Here is a 17,079-nt window from a genome sequence, read left to right on the forward strand (position 1 = left end):
TGTTCATGAATAACCTGTTGAAGGAAAAATAATACTTTTTATCTCTAATACCTGCAGAGGTGCTCTAAATACTGTTGTTTTGTGCCAAACAAGCCTGTGGCTTATGAAAGTTAAGGCCGGTAAGGTTATTTTGTCAAGCGGCATGGGGTCCAGAACTTGCATATTATTTGGGGCCAACTCTGGTTCTTTTTAAACCTCTGTGGATTGCCCAAAGGCAAGAAAAGCTCATGTCTTGGAGGGATTCTACGTGGACTTGACATTGTATAGGGCCCATGGATGGGCTTTGTGGTAGAGAAATTACTGGGTAGGGTAGGCCTTGAATAAGTTTTGTGGGACATGTAGGGTAGGCATTGTGCACTACAGACTATTTGCCTCCACGGATCCTTTGGAATGGTACATGCAAGGTTTTTAAAATATATTATTAGTTCATTTTCAGACCTTCTGTACAATTTATTTTAGGCCCAGATCTCTGTACTGGGGTGAATGTATGACATTGTTCTGCATTCTGACCATCAATTGTTCTTTTTGCATTTGTCACCCCGAGTGGGACAGGTATGCCCAGACGTGGGTCCCGTGCTCTCCATGCCACTGGAGTCAAGCTATCCTGCCTGATGAGGGCTGAAAGCCCAAAACCAGTCCTAGGATGCTTGTTTCCAGTCCAGGGAGGACCTGGCCTGGCAGTTCAGGCCGGACTGTTCCATGAGGCACAGGGTCAAGACTGAATTGCATATGGCTGGGTTCAAACTGGAATGGCATGGTGAGCAAAAAAATTATGGATTTAGGCCCAGATATCTGTACTGGGGTGAATGTATGACATTGTTGTGCATTCTGTCCATCAATTGTCTTTTTTGCATTTGTCACCCCGAGTGGGACGTATGCCCAGACGTGGGTCCCGTGCTCTCCATGCCACTGGAGTCAAGGTATCCTGGCTGATGATGGGTGAAACACCGAAACTGGTCCTAGGATGCTTGTTTCCAGTCCAGGGAGGACCAGGCCTGGCAGTTCGGGCTGGACTCTTCCCATGAGGCACAGGGTCAAGACTGATTTGCATATGGCTGGGTTCAAACTGGAATGGCATGGTGAGCAAACAAACGATGGATTTAGGACCAGATCTATGTACTGGGGTGAATGTTTGAGATTGTTCTGCATTCTGTCCATCAATTGTTCTTTTTGCAATTTATTTTTGAAGCCAATATACTTGAACAAGAATTGGCAAAGGAAGTAAGTCTCAACTTTCGGACCAATTGGTTTGACAATGCCTTTTGATGCAGCTGTAGGGCCAAAAGAAAATAAATGTGTTGCCTGTTCCTCCTCCATTAAAAAAAAAAAAAAAAAGTCAGAATGAAGGTGAAATGAAGATGGTGGGCGTGGGGGGCAACAGAGCACTGGGTAATGGAGCAAAGCAGCTGAGAGTGAGAGGCGGAAGGGAAAAGCAGCACAAGACGAAGAGCAACACAGGGGGCATGGGGAGAATTGCACAAGCCAGAAAGCAACACCCAGCACCTGCGAGGCAGGAAGTTTGGCTGGGGAGAAGTACAAATGAGAGAGTTTGCATTACAAGCGAAACAGCAACAGAGTATGGAGAGGGAAGCAAAAAGAAAAAAGTAGTCCTGAAAAAGTGAGCAGTGGAAGAATAGAAGCCAGCCAATCAAAGAGATGGTAAAGAGGCAATGTTCAAAGGGAGGGACAAACACAAGATGAATAAACAGGGACAAGGAACATATTTGAATAAGAAGCAAGCAAATGTTCTCAGGAAGCCCACAATAGGTCTTTTACAACCAGGCAGCTTCTGCCGTTTGACAGATTCAACCCAAAAAGGGATGCCTACAACATGCACCTTCCAAATAGTGATTCCTAATCCACTTACAGATTTCAGGAGTCACAAAAAAGTTATGGACTTCTAAAATAGTTTTAGTATATTGCAAAAAACATATTCTGTGATCACAAACTCTGAATCAGAACATTTGCAACCACAATAATGCTGACCCCCTGGTTCGTAATATCAGAGACACCCCTTCCTGAGCTGTGCAACCAGGCTAGTATTGTGTAGGATTGTCTGGGCCTCACCTTTACAGTCCTCACTCCCGCAGTCTTTCTTTCATTCTCTCATTCGTGTAAACCATCTCATCGTGCGTGGCACAACAAATGTTTTCAAACGCCTGGTGCATATGAGTTTATTATTTTCTCTAGACTGCTATACTGTAAAAAAAATGTTTTAATGTTTCTATTGCAATAGGTTTCTGATTCAGACGCAAGCCATGCATAATAAGGTCACAGATCCCCCCTGCCCCCTTGGGCATAGATTTGTTATATTTCCCGTCTATGCTCCCAGGATCTGGAACGAAATCCTCATGTTCATCATGAACGCCCAACTGTGCCTCAATTTTGGAAAGACTCACCTCTTTAAAGAGCATTATAAGTCTGCACCATTTAAAAGTAAGTATTTGCTCTCTCTTATTTCAGTCATCTTCGTCTATTTCCTTATCGTTATTCTTTTTATTTATGTTTACTATTATCTCTTTTGGTTGTATCAGTGTAATAATACCACCTATTATTTTTACTACGATTATTATTATACATATGCACAATGTCAATGCAACTCTATTCCTTTCAATGTAATGAATTATTTAACAACATGAAGAGGCATTCAACTATGTGGAAAAGCCTATAGCGTCTGCTCACGGAGCAGAAGCTTGTGACTCATGTCGGTGAAGCACTGCCTTTTTCGCAACCAGAGAGCGCCTCCTGCTGGAGGTTGAATCAGCATACTGGCGGCGTGAAAGTGTGATGCCTCAGCTCCATCATTAGGTGTGGACGCGTTTTACGTAAGCTTTACCGTTAACGACGATGATGAAAAAAAGATTTGAAATAACGTCACTGCCTCGTGCTAATCTCGGATATTTTTGGCGCGGGGCAGAGTGAGGTACAGTACATTTTCTTTGACGGAGTTCACATCACAGATTCAAAATCTCTTGTGGTAGTAATCACGGTGAAGACTCAGGTGCCAAACCTTTCTCTAGCGCGTGCAATGCATTCATGTAGTAAGTAATTAAATGTCATCTCGCGCCACGAAGATGAGGGGGGCTTGAGATCAGATTCAGCTGAAGATGTCCGCAGCTCTCTTAGCCGCTTTTTATTGGGAAATCTAATAAAGCTGGTGTGTAAGTCTTCAGTGAGCTATACTATCCCTGCAGTACGATCCCTGCGGCCCTGATTATTTTCTACTATAGTATTCAGGGCCACTGGAATTATGTGGCACAAGGAGATTCAAACTGAACGGCAAAGTTAATTATAAAATGCAGCCCGGAAAGTCAATTTTAGCAGAAATAAGTATGCAGAAACAGTAGCCGCTCAATTGTGTTTTTACAGTGACCCTCCCAGTACAACACTATCCTACTGCCCTCCGCCTGCCCTCTACTTTATTAAACAATGCTATGCTGCGCTCTGTCATACTATACTGTGCTATGCTGCTTCACCGCCCTCCACCTGTCCTTAACTTTACTATACTGTGCTCTATCTTATTATACTGTGCTGCTCCGCTGTCCTCCACCTGCCCTCTACTTTACTATACTTCACTATGCTACACCCTGTCATACTATACTGTTATGCTGCTCCGCTTCCCTACACCTGTCTTCAACTTTACCATACTTCATTTAGCTGCACTCTATCATACTAGACTGTGCTGTGCTGCTCCGCTGCCCTCCACCTGCCCTCTACTGTACTATAATTCACTATACTACGCTCAGTCATACTATACTGTTATGCTGCTCCACTTCCCTACACCTGTCTTCAACTTTACCATACTTCACTATGCTACGCTGAGTCATACTATACTGTGCAATGCTGATCTGCTGCCCTTCACCTGTCCTCTATTTTACTATGCTTCACTATACTACACTCTGTCATATTATACTGTGCTGCTCCGCTGCCCTTTACGTGTCCTCAATTTTACTATACTTCACTATCCTACGCTCTATCATACTATACGTTGCTATGCTGCTTCGCTGCCCTCCACCTGTCCTCTACTATACTTCACTATGCTACGCTCTTTGTTATAATATACTGTGCTATGCTGCTCCGCCGCCCTCCACCTGTCCTCTATTTACTATACTTCACTCTACTACGCTCTATCATACGATACTGTGCTATGCTGCTTCGCCACCCTCCACCTGTCTTTAACCTTACTGTATTGTGCTCTATCATAATATCCTGTGCTGTTCTACTCCGCGACCCTCTACCTGTCCTCTACGTTATTATACTTCACTACACTACACTATGCTCTATCATATTATACTGTGCTGTGCAGCTCCACCGCCCTCCACCTGTCCTCTACTTTACTATACTTTACTATGTTACACTCTGTCATACTATACTGTGCTGCTCCGCTGCCCTCCACCCATCCTCTACTTTTCTATACTTCACTATGCTATGCTCTATCATACTATACTGTGCAAAGCTGCTCTGCTGCCCTTCACCTGTCCTCTACTTTATTATACTTCATTATGCTAAGCTCTATCATACTATACTGTGTTGTGCTGTGCTGCTCCGCTGCCCTCCACCTGTCCTTAACTTTACTATACTGTGCTCTATCATACTATACTGTGCTGTGCTGCTCCGCTGCCCTCCACCTGTCCTCTACTTTACTATACTTCACTATACTACGCTCAGTCATACTATACTGTGCTGCTCCGTTGCCCTCTACCTGTCCTCTACTTTACTATACTTCAATATACTATGCTCAGTCATACTATACTGTGCAATGCTGATCTGCTGCCCTTCACCTGTCCTCTACTTTACTATACTTCATTATGCTGAGCTCTATCATACTATACTGTGCTGTGCTGCTCGCTGCCCTCCACCTCTCCTCTCCTCTACTTTACTATAATTCAACTATGCTACACTCTATCATACTATACATTACTATGTTGCTCCGCTGCCGTCCACCTGTCCTTCACTTCACTATACTGTGCTCTATCTTATTATACTGTGCTGTGCTGCTCCGCTGACCTCCTCCTGTCATCTACTTTACTCTACTTCACTATACTACGCTCAGTCATACTATATTGTGCAATGCTGCTCTGTTGCCCTTCACCTGTCCTCTACTTTACTATAGTTCATTATGCTGAGCTCTATCATACTATACTGTGTTGTGCTGCTCCGCTGCCCTCCACCTGTCCTTAACTTTACTACACTTCACTATGCTACACTCTATCATACTATACTGTGCTATGTTGCTCGGCTGCCCTCCACCTGTCTTTAACTTTACTATACTTCAAATATGCTACACTCTATCATACTATACTGTGCTATGTTGCTCCGCTGCCCTCCACCTGTCCTTAACTTTACTATACTTCAACTATGCTACACTCTTTCCTACTATACTGGGCTATGTTTCTCTGCTGCTCTCCACCTGTTCTTAACTTTACTATACTGTGCTCTATCTTATTATACTGTGCTGTGCTGCTTCGCTGCCTTTTACCTGTCATCTCCTTTACAATACTTCACTATACTATGCTCTGTCATACTATACTGTGCTATGCTGCCCTCCACCTGTCCTTAACTTTACTTTACTGTGTTCTATCTTATTATACTGTGCTGTGCTGCTCCGCTGCCCTCCACCTGTTATCTACTTTACAATACTTCACTATGCTAGGCTTTATCATACTATACTGTGCTCCGCTGCCCTCCACCTGTCCTCTACTTTACTATGCTTCACTATGCCACGCTCAGTCATACTAAACTGTGCTGTGCTGAGCTGCTCCGCTGTCCTCCACCTTCCCCATAATACTGGAATTCTGGTTCCTACTTTGCTGTTTACATGCTTACTTCAACTTTGTTCTAAAGGACTCTTTCTATACTTCACTATGCTATGCTCTGTTATACTGTGCCATGCTGCTCCGCCACCCTCCAGCCGTCCTCTACTTTACAATACTGCACTATACTACGCTCTATCATATTATACCGTGCTGCACCGCTGCCCTCCACCTGGCCTTAACTTTATTATACTTCACTATGCTTGCTACACTCTATCATACTATACTGTGCTATGTTGCTCGGCTGCCCTCCACCTGTCCTTAACTTTACTATACTTCAACTATGCTACACTCTATCATACTATACTGTGCTAGGTTGCTCCACTGCCCTCCACCTGTCCTTAACTTTACTACACTTCACTATGCTACACTCTATCATACTATACTGTGCTATGTTGCTCGGCTGCCCTCCACCTGTCCTTAACTTTACTATACTTCAAATATGCTACACTCTATCATACTATGCTGTGCTATGTTCCTCCGCTGCCCTCTACCTGTCCTTAACTTTACTATACTTCAACTATGCTACACTCTATCCTACTATACTGTGCTATGTTTCTCTGCTGCCCTCCACCTGTCCTTAACTTTACTATACTGTGCTGTATCTTATTATACTGTGCTGTGCTGCTTCGCTGCCCTTTACCTGTCATCTCCTTTACAATACTTCACTATACTATGCTCTGTCATACTATACTGTGCTATGCTGCCCTCCAACTGTCCTTAACTTTACTTTACTGTGCTCTATCTTATTATACTGTGCTGTGCTGCTCCGCTGCCCTCCACCTGTCATCTACTTTACAATACTTCACTATGCTAGGCTTTATCATACTATACTGTGCTCCGCTGCCCTCCACCTGTCCTCTACTTTACTATGCTTCACTATGCCACGCTCAGTCATACTATACTGTGCTGTGCTGAGCTGCTCCGCTGTCCTTCACCTTCCCCATAATACTGGAATTCTGGTTCCTACTTTGCTGTTTACATGCTTACCTCAACTTTGTTCTAAAGGACTCTTTCTATACTTCACTATGCTATGCTCTGTTATACTGTGCCATGCTGCTCCGCCACCCTCCATCCGTCCTCTACTTTACAATACTCCACTATACTACACTCTATCATATTATACTGTGCTGCTCCCCTGCCCTCCACCTGTCCTCTACTTTAATATACTTCACTATACCACGCTCAGTCATACTATACTGTGCTGTGCTGCTCCGCTGCCCTCTATCAGTCCTCAATTTTACTAAACTTCACTATGCTATGCTCTGTCATAGTATACCGTCCTATGCTGCTCCGCCTCCCTCCATCTGTCCTCTACTTTATTATACTGCACTATACTACGCTCTATCATATTATACCGTGCTGCACCGCTGCCCTCCACCTGGCCTTAACTTTATTATACTTTACCATACTACGCTCAGTCATACTGTGCTGTGCAATGCTTCTCCGCTGCCTATTACCTTCCCCATAATACTAGATTACTGGTTCCTACTTTGTTGTTTGCATGCTTACTTCAACTTTTTTCTATAGGACTTTTCTGATAACGCTGCCAAGGTCTTCACTACGGAAATATATTCTGAGGAACATATAACTACCCTGAGATGGAGAGAAAACAGCTGAGCTGAAGCCAGAGGCCGGAAGTCAAATACCACTTGGGTTTAATCTGAATCAAGAACAAATGAATGAATAAATGAATGAATGGATGGATGAATGACTATGAACCAATGAATCAACTGAATGACCTGCAGAAGCCCTTCGAATATGTGTAAAACTCAGTGCCAGATCCCTCGGCTCGGCGTAATGAAATGTAACTATGGATCTACTCTCAGCATGACAGATATAACTCACTATATACCTTTCCTCTTATGGTGAGGTTTAAACCAATTTCTGTAGTAAAAGCACCAGGTAGGCGCTATAAGTAGACAGCTTCGATTTTAGGAATCTTTTTGGTCATTTATGCGTAATGCGTGGGCATTACTTACAAGTGTGTTACCTCGCAAAGCTAGATAACATTTTTCAAAGCATCAGTGTCAGCCTATGCAAATTGTTTTTTATATTTTTACTTCATATGTTCTAAACGGTGTGCAGCGATTTAATATAATCATCTCCTGGATTTCTTCCAAAAAGCTGGGCAGTGGCAACTGTGATCTGATACAATGGACAGTTAAGTGGTGAAATGTATTACAAAATGATACACTCTTCTCAAAAAAAATGTGCAATTTTAACCAATGTTGGAACTTTCATGTAAATAAAAGCAGATAAGTCTTCCACAAACAGTTAAATCTCTCAGAAACTGACGCATGAGAACGATAATAAATAGATTTCCATTCAGAAGTTTAAAAAGGTGCTTTACATTGAAGACAACAAAATCTAAAAGTGGAACACAACTAATTTGCAAAAGGTCGAATTGCAACTGTAATAAAATATTCCTCAGCTAAAAAATTAATTGACTTGGAGAGGCTCAAACAAATTAGGGTCATATAACTTTCAAGGTTTTACTAGAAAGCAAACTTATTGAATTGAGTACATACTGTACAATCACAATCTTTGGGAAGAGCTTTATGGGGATTTATCAAAGCACACAGTGGTGGTTCCTCTGCTAAGGCGGAGGAGTTTTGCCTCACTGCCAGGAAGTAGCAAAAGAAAGGAAAACATAAAATTATAATAATGTAATGTTATTATCATTTTATTTTGGCTTCCTGCTGCGGCAGCATGAGTGAGGGGGCGGGGCTGCAGAGCAGAGGAGGAGAGGTAGAACACTCCTGTGCACAATGACTGTTTGGTTGGCCCGCTCAGCTCGCCCAAAATATTCATGCGCACTTCCCTGCTCCCCATGCAGGCTGCAGTACAGCCTGCATGGAGAACATGCCCACCCCTCCAGCCCCTGGCTGAGCGCCATGTCATGGTGCTCAGACCAATCACAAAGCTGCTGATGGAATGTGTTAAATTGAAATCTCTTTGGAACCTAGTTGCTGTTATCGTTCTGAGTTTGAGGAAGAACTGGAGTGGTAGTATTTCCCACACAACATTATTATTGAACTTCTTGAAAACTGGATTAAGAAAAACTATGACTAGTTTGCGTTGTCTGCTTACCTGTCCAGGGCCCGTAATACTTGAAGGGTGCCTTTTTCATGACTGCACCACAGCGCACTTTAAACAGGTGCAACGGCTGCAAACATGGAGAATGCACCTTATTATGAAGAATGTGCTGTCCCCTGGGCAGCTGCAAACTCACTCTGCCCCCAGGGCAGCACATTCAAGTGAAATACAGAGCTGCTGTTTAAAAGCTGCTTCGTGTTTCACAGTGCAGGCAGCAAACCGCCTGCATTTTTAAGAGTGCAGTGCAGTACAGTGAGTGACTACATTCGCCTGCAGGGGATAGTCTGGAGGGTCTATGGGACCCCTTTTACCACTCAAAAGGGCTGCCCTTAGGGGCACTGACAGTATCTCTTAAGGGCATGTTTGCCTCTGCGCCCATGTCGCTTATAAGGAGCCGGCACAGAGTCAAAGGGATTCCTTAATTTGCATGCGGCCACGTCCCCATGCAAATGAGGGAATGCCCTCTCATGATAGCACTGGTGCTACGTTTTCTCCAGTGCATCAGTATTACAGAAGTGGACACACAAGCGTCAGAGGCCCCTTCAGTAATACCAAAATGCTCAGTGGGTGTACAAAGTGGGTACACATACCTGTTGCACACCTGGTGCACTTTTTACTTATTACCTGTAGAGTATGATAACTTTTTTGTTTAAATTTTTTTAATGATTTATGTATATAACAATCATTTACTATTATTTCTACAGATTAACAACTGCCATATTTGTAATGCAGAGAACATTACTAAAAGAAAAACAGTTCTTAACAAACTATAATCAATGATAGTATGTTACATAATGTTTTCCCAAAAAAGATAGTAACTATCCAGAATCTTGTCTTTTTTCTTCTAAGAATGAGGGTAGCTATTCCTAAAATGCATTGCTAACGCTCCTTTGTCCAAGCAGAAACCTGTCTTCTCAGCTGTTTCTCTTCCCAATTCACTTCCTTCCTGGTGCTCTCAGGGGCTCACAATTAGTACAACTTTAGACTGTAAGATTGTGAAACAAAGAAGCTTCTGATGTTCCTGTGGAATATTTGGTGAGTTGTGACCAAATGGGAAGAACATTAATACTGTTCAGCCAACAGCCACATATCCAAAAACTGGCTCCGTTGATTATTTAAGACATGCCATCAGTCTACTGCAGAAAGACAGGGCAGAAAACAGAATTGAAAATCAATTGTTATGCCAACCAGTATCTGTGCACATCACAGAGACAGGAAAGACTGCATGTCCCTAAAACATCTAAAACTGAACCGCAAGTTAGGGCCTTAATGAACTTAATGATGCCAACATCAATGATGTTCATAAATTGGAAGGCAATACCTTTAATGAGTGTCTTTATGCTTATAAGGCTGGTGAATGACAGTAGTATGGTTCATGAAATTCACTGCGACATTAGGTTGAAGACAACATTCTGAAATTAGGCGCTGCCTTGGGAATGATATTTGATCTATACATGTTGGCAATCTATTGGGACATGTTAGTAAATCTTGTCATTTGCTTTGTGAAAAGTGCCCTGCAGTCAATTTGGGCCCCACCACCACTGGTAAAAGTACATATTTCTGTTTTTAAATGCAACGTGTACTTTCTTATTCTATTTTCCAGTGCTCGAGCATGAGCCTGACTCTAAGATGGCTGTCTATTGTCCTTAACATGATGATGGACTGACCCTAAGATGGCTGCCTGAAATCTTGAACTCTCAAGAATTCAGGAGGCAATGAACTATTCAGCATACCCGTCAGTTTCTTTTCATCATGCCAGTAGCGTTTGCTATGTTTAATCATGTTCATTACTCATTCATTCTGACACTGAGCTATTGCAACTTTTCAGAAAAGCTGGCAGATCCCGTTCATCCTGGTGCCAGGTTACCACTGCTGCTCAATAAACCTGGTGGCTCATTCTGCTGCTATTAATGGGCCACTGCTGACAACCTCTGCCATACAAAATGGATCTGATCTGCAAATCGAAAAGCAAGACACACCTATTAAATTTGTCAATGCCTGTTTTGTATCGATGTTTCTGTTTGCCCTGTGACCTGGTCGTGAACTTAATATTGGTAAATGTATGGAAAGAGATTAAAGATAGAGACAGGCATTGCTTTGTGTCTCTGTCTGTATTTGTAGTGGGTTAGGGCCTGAGCCTCTGTAAAGGTAGTCTGCTTAAGGTAAGGGTTAGCTGCACGGCATGGGGCCGGGCGCTCGCAGAAGTATGGGCGTAGGTTTTTGCCCCCCCCCCCTTAATACACTGCTTTTGACCGTACATATTACATCACTCATGACATGTTAAATGACTCATATTATATCATTGATGATATCACTGATGACATCATCACAGCTACTGCTCCTCAAACAGAAACAGTGTAGTACTGGAGACAAGTCTCAATCAGTATGGTAAACGTTATATGGTGCAAACCTGAGCTACCGGTGAAGCTTTACATGCAATCAGTACTTCACTAAAGCAAGGTAGAGCCTGAGGGTAACTAGTGTAGGTTTCAGTGATAGGTTTCAAATAGACTGTGCCTTAATTCAAAGGCCTTTTACGAAAACTATGTAAGAAATACTAAAGCTTGCCCTTTCAATACACTATTCATCTGTGGATGTCAGTGTACATGCTGACATTAAAGAGTTGTCATGTAGTGCTACAGGTAATTTCCTGATAAACTGGAGAGCTATAAAGTGAGGATATTTATTTCTAATCCTCAGGTTCCCTGCAAGAGCTCTGTTTAAATAGATTGCTCTAACCCAAATTGCTGGGTGTGTCTTGTATTTTTTGTTTTGTCCAAACATTAATTGAGGTCTAAAACTACGGGTTCGTAAGAATCCATTTTGAGTCGATAGTATATAACATGTTAGATAGAGAGGCACCACTGTACACGGAAGAATATATTGCAAGAGTGATCAGTGGTCCCTCATTGTTCTCTTCAACTACACATTCGGTAAGCACCAACCCTAGACTAGTTCTTCTAGATAAGTTAGAACGTGCCAAGAAAAAACATGTACGTACCGAGTTACATGCTCGTATGCTGACAGAGTATCTAAAAGCCAATATTATTCCCCAAGGCCTGATAGTTAGGAACGTGCCAGGAATTTTCAGGGAAGATCCAAAATTCAAAGGTGGCTTCTCACATATATGCACTAAATGCTCAAGACATTGGATGGTCTTGGGCATAGAAACATCCTTAGAACACAGCAAACAAGAACTAATAGAAATAGAGAACCTCGAAAAATAACTTTTTGGCTGTGACAACATTGAAGAATCCAAGTTGGCTCTTGAAAACTCAATAAAACTATACAGGAATTTAATTCATTTGAACTAAAGAAAAAGGCAGATAAAGTACAGAAGGACATTACTGCTTACAGTAAAGAGAGAGCTTTTCCATATCTACAAGAAGACTTCTACGCACAACCCCAGCAATTCAAGAAAAGCGTCACGTGGGGTAGATACAAAAACAACAATCTCATTGGCTTCTCAGACTCATCAGCAGGTTCTGAGTCATCTGACAATGGAGGTGAAGGCACGAGTGGATTTAAAAAAAAGCAACAACAGCCTTTTTTAGGACAACCACAGAGGGGCAGAGGAACCAACCGGAGGAACCAAAGGAGAGTATGGCACCAGTTTGCAGGAGAAAGACAAACGCGCCGCCAATATTACACCTGGGGGCCAGAAGGCCAGCAATGACAACAGATCTAGATAAGCAACACTTGGACTCTCAGAACATACCTGACAACTGTGATACAGACGGTTTAATCCCCGTCTTCAATCTATCTACACATGTAGTGAATAATGATGAAATGTCCCTTCTGAGCAAAGGCTTGTCATATGTCCTAACAGAAACAACTGATTTTTTCAAACTACAAACCGAATTACACAAATTTTTTAGGACATTAAGACTTAGGATATTTTTTAGTAACCAAGAAGAACCCTCTCCTGCTCCTAGATCCGTTATGAGACCCAAATCAACTTTTATACCAGCAAATAGTATGATACCTCCAGAGATTGTAGCCTTCGAAAAAGGTGTTTTAGCAGACATCCTGAAACTGAAAGAACAAAAATCATTCACGCCATACATTACCAAACCTGAACGTGAAGCACTCATTACTCTGAAAAACAATCAAAATATTATCCTAAAACCAGCTGATAAGGGTGGAGGTATCGTCATACAAGAAAGAATCAAGTATGAGGCAGAGATAATGAGACAAGTAAATAACACCCAACATTACAAGAAATTACCTTGTGATCCATTGACAGACATCCAGAAGGTAATAGAAACAACCACTAAAAGTGGCCTTGAGGAAGGATTTCTAACAAAACATGAATTTGACTACTTAAACAAGGGGTATCCCAGGACTCCTGTCCTATATACCTTACCCAAGGTACACAAAGATACCACCAATCCACCAGGTAGACCTATCCTGTCTGGGTGCGGATCAATATTGGAACCCCTAGGTCATTATATTGACAGTTTTATCAAATCATATGTCCCTCTCTTACCTACCTATGTGAGAGATAGCACATATATGATTAATCTGATTGAAGGCATGGAATACAATCCAATGGAAGAGATACTAGTGACTATGGATATAGATTCACTTTACACTAACATCCCACAAAAGGACAGTATAAAAGTAATTCAAACCCTTCTAGACTGCCGTCCAGCCTCATTCCAAGTTCCTACAGAGTTCATAACTAAGCTATTAGAAATAGCTCTTACAAAAAACTTTTTCAGATTCAACAGCAGCTATTACCAACAATGTTCAGGAACTTCGATGGGAGCTATTTTTTTTTTTTTTTTTTTTTTAAAAGACCTTTATTTAAACTTTACGGTACACAGCAGAGAGCCTACAACCCTGCGGGCCGGCCGCGGAGAACACAGTTGGATTCATGTTGGATCACACAGCCCTGTGCCGTCAACCCGGAGGTACGGCGGCGTTGAGGAATGCAAACGTACCGAGAGGTAGAGAAGAATGTTGCAGGTCTCAGAATTACAGCAAACAACCACAAATTAAGGGCATGCTGCCCTAGGAGGCATAAGGTGCCGAAACTTAGAACTCCCCCCCCCCCCCTCCCTAAACACCGGTCAACACTGCGCTATCGTGTGTGCCCCTGGCTCGGGCCAGCAACCCTCCCCCCCCCTCCCAGCTCCCCAAGCCGCAATGGCAGGTGTCTAGACATCTCCGGGTTCTTCCTGCACAATGGAAGGAGGCTCGCAAATGCCCCCCCTAAAATCATTCCACTTGGACCACACCTCAACCCACTTGCGCGGGCACCCTCTCGCCACATATACTGTCCTTTCCTGCAGCATGCACCAGTCCATGTCGCCGGTCCAGTCTGAAAGTCTCGGTGGAACAGCGCTGCCCCAGAGCCTGGCAATGTTCCTTTTTGCTATCATTTGCCCGAGTGTCACCCAGAGCCTCCCCTTTGGCGGCAGGTCAGTTGGTTCCCATATATTGAGGAGGCACCTCTTGGCCTCCGGGCGAATCTCCACCTCCCACACCTCCTCCATATTCCGCACCACCCTCCTCCAGTACCTCTGAATCTTCGGGCAGTCCCACAGCACGTGAAAAAAGGTTCCATCGCCTCCACACCCCCTCCTACATAGCGTTGCGTCTGCCCTACCCATCATATGTAGTCTCGTGCAAGAGATATAGACTCTGTGTAGGATCTTCAATTGGATAAGCCGCAATCGGGCCGATATCGCGACCTCACGTGGAGAAGCCAAAGCATGCAGCCACTCCTCGTCATCTATTTCCAGCCCTTCAGCGACCCACTTTTCTTTAAGGGGAAGAAGCAAATCTGGGGGGTTATTAATAAGTTTTTTATAGGTGAGGGATATGGCGTGTTCCGCGAGGAGTCCGTCCAGCAATCTATCTTCGAGCGGGGAGGCTGGCGGCAGCTTGACCTCCGGTGGGATATTCGCCTGTAAGGAGTGACGCACCTGCAAGTATTTAAAATATTCGGCATCTGCCAGCTCGTACGCGTCCTGCATTTGGGCGAATGTGCGGATCCCGGCAGGTCCCCAGATGTCTTTGATTTGAGAGATGCCGATAAGATCCCAATTGCGGAATCCTTTGGTGCGCCGCAGATTTCCCAACGCTTCTGAGGCCCATAGTGGCGTGGCCATCGTGAGGACTCCGGACCATCCGAGCTTCTTCTGTGCGATGTGCCACAGCTGTACCGAATGAAGTGTCGGGCCTGTGAGTCTGCTCACACCCCGTCTAGAGTAGAGTGCTATTTCATAGTTCCCCCCGGGAAGCAGCCATCTATCCATGCCGTAAGCCGGGTCGTTCCCGTCCCCATACGTCCCTTGGTTAATCGCGGACAGGTGGGCCGCCCAGTAGTATTTACGAATATCGGGGCGAGCGATTCCACCATCGTACCACCCCAGTGTGAGTTTGGCCAGTGAGATTCGGGGCTGCCCGGCCCAAAGGAGGTCGCGCAGCGCAGCTTCGATTGCTAGGAAGTAACTGTTCGGGACCAGGTGTGGGTAATTTTGGAGCGCGTAGAGAAACCGCGGGAGCGAGAGCATCTTAAATAAGGCTGCCCTGCCCAGCAATGACAGGGGCAGATGCTGCCAGGATTTCGCCTCCCTTTGAAGCCGAAGCAGCGGCGGCTTGAGATTGTGCTCGTACAGCAGAGCCTTATTAACAGTAATATACACTCCGAGATACTTAAACCCGTCCTCTGCCACCCGAATAGGGCAAGTGTCAGGGAGTCTGGGAGGGTCCCCACGGAGGACGTATAGATGCGATTTGGCCCAGTTGACTCGGAAGCCAGAATTGCGACCAAAACTGTTCAGTATATTCAGCGCCGCGATCAGTGACCCACGCGGCTTCGAGAGGTAAAGAAGTATGTCATCGGCATAGAGGGATATCTTATCCTCCCACCCCTCCGCCCATGTTATGCCCTGCACGGTGGCAACCTGTCTTATCCAGGCCGCAAGCGGTTCGAGGGAGAGGGCGAATAGAAGGGGGGACAGGGGACAGCCCTGTCGAGTTCCTCTGGCCAGCGTGAAGACTTCAGACACCTTATTGTTTACCAGCACCTGCGCCAGGGGTTCCGCATACAGTAATCGCACCCAAGCGATAAACTGGGGTCCAAAGCCCAGCTTGCGCAGGACTGCGAACATGTAGGGCCACTCTAGGGTGTCGAAGGCCATGGTGGCATCCAACGAGACCACCACCGCGTCCTCTTGTAGACTGTGGCACTGCCCTAGCACCCCATGCAGTCTCCTAATATTGAGGGCCGTGTTTCGGTGGGGCATGAATCCCGATTGGTCAGGGTGGATTAGCGACGAAAGCACCGGCTTAAGCCTATTGGCCAGCGTCTTGGCCAGTATTTTAGGTTCCGCGTTTAGAAGCGAAATGGGTCTGTATGATGCGCAAGAGTCTTTGGGTTTACCTTCTTTCGGAATTGCCACTATGGTCGCTAAGCGCTGGTCCCGGGGCAGCAGCCCTACTGCTTTACTGCGGTCGAACATGAGTTTGAGGTGCTTACTAGTGACGTCTGGCTGGAGTTTGTAGATCTCTATGGGTATGCCATTCGGACCGAGCGCCTTACCAGGACGGAGGTCTCCTATCGCCCGCTGGAGCTCAGCCTCGGTGAGCGGGCTGTCAAGAGCCTCCCGATCTGCGTCCGAGAGAGTGGGCAAGCGTATGTCTGCGAGGAGGTCCATGGAGTCCTCCTCCGGCCGGTCCGACTCTCGCCTGTAAACCTGCTGGTAGTAGTCGGCGAACTGTTGTACTATTTCCCGGGGTTCCGTGAGCACTCTCCCCAATTCAGTGTGCAACTCCGGCACCACCCTGCTGGCCTGTTGTTTCCTCTCAAGCCAGGCAATAAGTTTCCCGGCTTTGTCACCTTGAACATATATTCTACCAATTCTATGCCGAGCCACCGTCTGGGCCTCCTGGGTCACCAGCGCTTTGTACTCCGCCGCCTTAAGCTGCATCGCGTGCCTGAGCTCCCGGTCGCCGCTGGTCGTTGCCTCCCTTTCTAGTTCCTCAAGTTGCTCCTCCAGCGCTGTGGTCTGCTGGCTGCGTTCCCGTCGCCGAGCCGCGATAGCCGATAGCGCCTCGCCCCGCACCACAGTTTTAAACGCCTCCCACAGGGTGACAGGGGAGGCGACCGACCCATCGTTTTCTGTGAAGTAGTGCGAGATTGAGGTGGATATGT

This window comes from Triturus cristatus, chromosome 11 (genome assembly GCF_964204655.1).
Source record: "Triturus cristatus chromosome 11, aTriCri1.1, whole genome shotgun sequence".
NCBI classification, from domain to species: domain Eukaryota; kingdom Metazoa; phylum Chordata; class Amphibia; order Caudata; family Salamandridae; genus Triturus; species Triturus cristatus.